The 5272-nt window shown below is 41.3% G+C and overlaps 1 pseudogene; it reads left to right on the forward strand.

Moving 5' to 3' along the window:
- Positions 1 to 1660: 1660 nt before the first annotated feature.
- LOC101843617 lies at positions 1661 to 2724 on the forward strand (annotated as a pseudogene).
- Positions 2725 to 5272: the final 2548 nt, after the last annotated feature.

Here is a 5272-nt window from a genome sequence, read left to right on the forward strand (position 1 = left end):
GGGTTTTACCCACCAAGTCATAACCCCTTTGGATAGTTTTATGTCAATTGAATGGACACATTTAAGTCATCTGTGAAGAGGGAACCTCACTTAAGAAAATGCCTCCATAAGATATGGCTGTACCCCTGCCTTCCAGTACCCTGCTTGGTACCTCCTGAGGCCTGAGGACTGTGCATGGGGGAATCCATCCCAGTGGACCAGGCCATCTAGAGTCTGACAGCATCATGGTGGTGGCCTGCCTCCACACATGGGAGGAGGTAAGCATGTGCCTCTTTCTGGCCCTCCTTTCCATGGCCTACTCAGAGCCTCCTGAGTCCTGGAGACTGCAAATGGGGGAATCCATGCTGGCAGACTAGGCCATCCAGAGTCTGCCAACATAGAGGTGCCACCCACAGGAAGAGGAGACCCATTGGAGTATTGGACCTGCTTGCAACCACCAGAAGAGAACCTTGGACCCATACACACTGGGAGAGGAAGAGACCCTACTGTCACCCCCTTAAAGAAGGGATAGGAACATAACAGTATAAGAACAAATTAAAAAAACATAAAGATAAATATGACACCACCAGAGTCTATGGACTCCACCCTAGCAAGACCTGAACATCCCAAAACAGATGAAGCAGAAAAGAATGATACTAAAACAATTTTAAGAATATGATAGAGAGCCTCAAAGAGGAATTGAAAAAATCTGTTAAAGAAATAGAAGAAAAAAGAAAACAAAAATTCGAGAAATGGAGGAAAAGACAAACCAAAAACTGCAAGAAATAAACAAACCTCTTAAAGAAAACAAGGAAAGTCAAAACTAAGAATAATAGGTATAGAAGAAGGTGAAGAAACCCAACTCAAAGGTACAGAAAACATATTCAACAAAATCATAGAAGAAAACTTTCCCAGCCCAAAGAAAGGCATGCCAATGAAACTTCAAGAAGCTTACAAAACACCAAATAAAGTAGACCACAAAAAAGGCTGCTAACCACATAATAATCAAAACCCCAAACATACAGAATAAAGAAAGAATATTAAGAGCAGCAAAGGAAAAAGGACAAACCTATCAGAATTACACCAAAAGGTCATTTCACATTCATCACAGGAAAAATCCATCAAAATGAAATCTCAATTCTGAACGCTATGCCCCAAATACAAAGGCATGAACAATCATAAAAGAAACATTACTAAAACTCTCACATAAGACCTCACACAATTATTGTGGGATACTTTAACACCCTACTCTCACCACTAGACAGTACCACCAGACAGGAACTTAACAAAGAAACAAAGGAACTAACAGAATTTATGACTCAATTGGGTTTAACAGACATCTATAGAACATTCAAACACAAAAGAATAAACATTCTTCTCAGTGCCACATGGAAAGTTCTCTAAAATCAATCACATACTCGACAACATAGCAAACCTCAACAGATTTGGGTCAAGGAAGAAATTAAAAAAAAAAAAAGAAATTAAAGGGGGCACCCGGAGCGTTGGATGGAAGAGGGAAGAGGTCCACCAGCAGTTCCACGCCAGGACGATCGAATCCACCCGAGTTAGTGGGCTTCCAATGAGAGTGTTGGTTTAGTCTAGACACACGAGCATAGGGTTGCACGAGGAGTTTGTGCGGCAATCAGAATCTCAGCTCTGGAGTAAGGAAGGAGCCGCCACGATGCCGGACACTTGGCTGCTGCTGTCTCTGGCTTTGATCTTCACCCTAACTGGTATCCCTGAATTCTGCGCCTTGCCGGTGGCCGGCCAGGAGGAGGGTGTAGTCCAGATGCGGCCAGAACTTCGATTCTTGCAGAAAGACCTCTAGCGGGTGCGATGGGACCTGGGTGCAGCCTTAGACTCCTGGATCACGAAGCATCAGCATCCAGGCAAAAGGGAGGAGGGAGGAAGAAGAAATTGAAGCTGAAGAGGGGGGGGCGACTTGGGAGAAGGGGGAGCCTGGAGTCCCCACAAACGACAGCACCCTGGTCGCCATGCCAACCAGGATAAGTATTCCTGGGTAGAAGCAGAGGACAGCAACTGGGTGCCAACAACCAGGTTACCGGGTTTTTTTCTGGAATCCTGGTACTTAGACCAAGTCAAGCGGCAGCACCCTGGACGGAGATCGTTCCCCTGGATGGAGTCTGATGTCACCAAGAGGCAGCATCCGGGCCGGAGGTTCATAGATCCCAAGTTTCAAAGAAGCTGGGAAGGAAAAGAAGAGGGAGATGGTGTCCCAATGCCTGAGAAACGCCAGCATCCTGGCAAGAGGGCATTGGGTCAACCTTGTGGGCCCCAGGGGACTTGCGGCCAAACAGACCTGCTCCAGTTCCTAGGTGACCTGAGCAGGGTCAGGAGACCCCGGAGAAGCAGAGTCCACAGTTGGAAGCCTGGGACAGGGAGCCTCTCTTCCAGGACTAAGCCCAGAGTCAGCCAGGCTTTAAATCTAGGATGACTGAAGCCCCGTGTGCTCTGCCCCATCTCCTTTTTCTCCCTTAGACGTTAAACCCGAGCCCTCTGTACACAGCTAGCATCCAATCCTCTTCCCTACCCACTTCAAGGACCCCAAAGAGGAAGTAAAAGCTCTATTTGTCCCCAACCTTCCAAGGGCCTCCTCAGAAAGGGTGGAATTGAAAAGTTTTGGTATTAAAATCCAATTTCCATCTTCTACCCTATGTGGCAAGACTGACCTGGTATAATTTCTGCACGCAACAAAGCCAAGGCTGGGGGCCGAGAGTGAGCAGTTTGGGATATTCAGACATGCCCTGGAGGGGGGTGTCACATCGTGTATATACTCCTGCTCTTGTTAATGTCAACAATAATAAAACATGTATCCAGGTTAAAAAAAAAAAGAAATTAAAGACTTCCTAGAATTAAATGAGAATGAAGACACAACATACACAAACTTTTGGGGCACTTTGAAAACAGTGCTAAGAGGAAAGTTCATAGTACTAAGTACCCATATAAAGAAACTGAAGAATAGTCACACTAGAGAATTAACAGCAAAACTGAAAGCTCAAGAACAAAAAGAAGCAAACTCTAACCAGAGGAGTAGATGCCAGGAAATAATCAATTTGAGGGCTGAGATCAATAAAGTAAACACAAAGAAAATAATAAAAAAAACAATGTAACAAAGAGTTGGTTCTTCAAGAAAATCACCAAGATGAACAACCTTTGTCAAAACTAACCAAAAGGCAAAGAGAGAAAATTCAAATTAATAAAATCAGAAATTAAAAGGGGGACATAACAATGGACACTTAAGAAATCAAGAGAATCTTCAGATCATACTTTGAAAACCTGTAATCCACAAAATTCAAAAATTTGAAGGAAATGGACAACTTTCTGGATACATAACACCAAAACTAAATCAAGAACAGATAAGCTATTTAAACAGACTTATAACTCCTAATGAAATAGAAGCAGTCATCAAAACTCTCGCAACCAAAAAAAAAACAAAACCCAGGACCAGATGGTTTCAGTGCAGAATTCCACCAGAAATTCAAAGCGCTAATGTCAATAATCCTCTAATTGTTCCACATAATAGAAGCAGGAGGTTCATTACCAAACTCTTTTTACAAGACACAACTAAGAAATAGATCTATATACCAATATCCCTCATGAACATTGATGCAAAAATATTCAATAAAATACTGGCAAATCGAATCCAAGAACACATCAGAAAAATCACCCACCATGATCAAGCAGGCTTCATCCCAGGGATGCAGGGATGGTTCAACATACAAAAATCCATGAATTTAATCCACTTTATAAATCTGAAAAAGAAAAGTCTCATGATCATCCCAGTAGAAGCTGAAAATGTCTTTGACAAAGTCCAACACCCCTTCATGATAAAGGTCTTGGAGAGATCAGGGATAACAGGAACATACCTAAGCATAATAAAAGCAATATACAGCAAACCAACAGCCAACATCAAACTAAACAGAGAGAAAGCCAACATGATACCTTTAAAATTGGGACAAGAGAAGGCTGTCCACTTTCTCCATACCTCTTCAATATTGTACTGGAAGTTCTAGCTAGAACAATAAGACAACAAAAGGTGATCAAGGGGATACAAATTGGAAAGGAAGAAGTCAAACTTTCACTATTTGCAGATGATATGATAGTTTATATAAGTGACCTAAAAGGCTCTACCAGGGAACTCCTACAGCTGATAAACACTTTCAGCAAAGTGCCAGGATGCAAGATTAACCAAAAAAAAAAAAACCAAAAAAAGGAGTGGCCCTACTATATACAGATGGTAAATGGGCTGAAAAGAAAATCAAAGAAATATTACCATTTACAATAGACACAAAAATAATAATTTGGGTAATGCTAACCAAACAAGTGAAAAACCTGTATAACAAGAACTTTGAGTCTTTAAAGAAAGAATTTAAAGAAGATACCAGAAAATCAAAGATCTCCCATGCTCTTGGATAGGATGGATCAACCTAGTAAAAATGGCAATCTTGTCAAAAGCAATCCACAGATTCAATGCAATCCCCATCAAAATCGCAGCACAACTCTTCCCAGATCTTGAAAGAATAATTCTCAACTTTATATGGAAAAACAAATGTTCTTGGACAGCCAAAAACAACCGTGTACAAGAAAGGTACTTCAGGAGGCATCATCATTCCTGCTTTCAAGCTCTATTATAGAGCTATGCTCCTGAAAAAAGCTTGGTATTGGCACAAAAATAGACAGGTAGACCAATGGAATCAAATTGAAAAACCCTGATATTAACTCACACACCTATGAACACCTGATTTTTGACAAAGAATCTAAAGTTATACAATGGGAAAAAGAAAGCTTCTTCAACAAATGGTGCTGGCATAACTGGATGCTGGCATTCACAAGACATGCAGATAGATCCCTGTCTATGGCCATGCACAAAACTTAAGTCCAAATGTATCAAAGACCTCAACATAAATCCAGCCACACTGAGCCTCTTAGAAGAGAAAGTGGGAGGTACACTTGACTGAATTGGTGCAGATTACTTCTTGAACATAACACCAGTATCACAGACACTGAGATGGACAATTAATAAATGGGAGCTCCTGAAACTGAGAAGCTTCTGTAAGGCAAAGGACATGGTCAAGAAGACAAAAAGGCAGGCCACAGAGTGGGAAAGTTCTTTTCCAACCCCACATCTGACAGAGGATTGATTTCCAAAATATACAAAAAAATAGTCATGAAAACACTTTAAAATTTGGGGTACAAAACTAAATAGAGACATTCAAAATGACTAAAAGACATTTAAAATTGACAACATTCTTAGCCATCAGGAAAATGCATA

The sequence above is a fragment of the Mesocricetus auratus genome, unplaced genomic scaffold (genome assembly GCF_017639785.1).
Source record: "Mesocricetus auratus isolate SY011 unplaced genomic scaffold, BCM_Maur_2.0 Super-Scaffold_100011, whole genome shotgun sequence".
Lineage (NCBI taxonomy): Eukaryota > Metazoa > Chordata > Mammalia > Rodentia > Cricetidae > Mesocricetus > Mesocricetus auratus.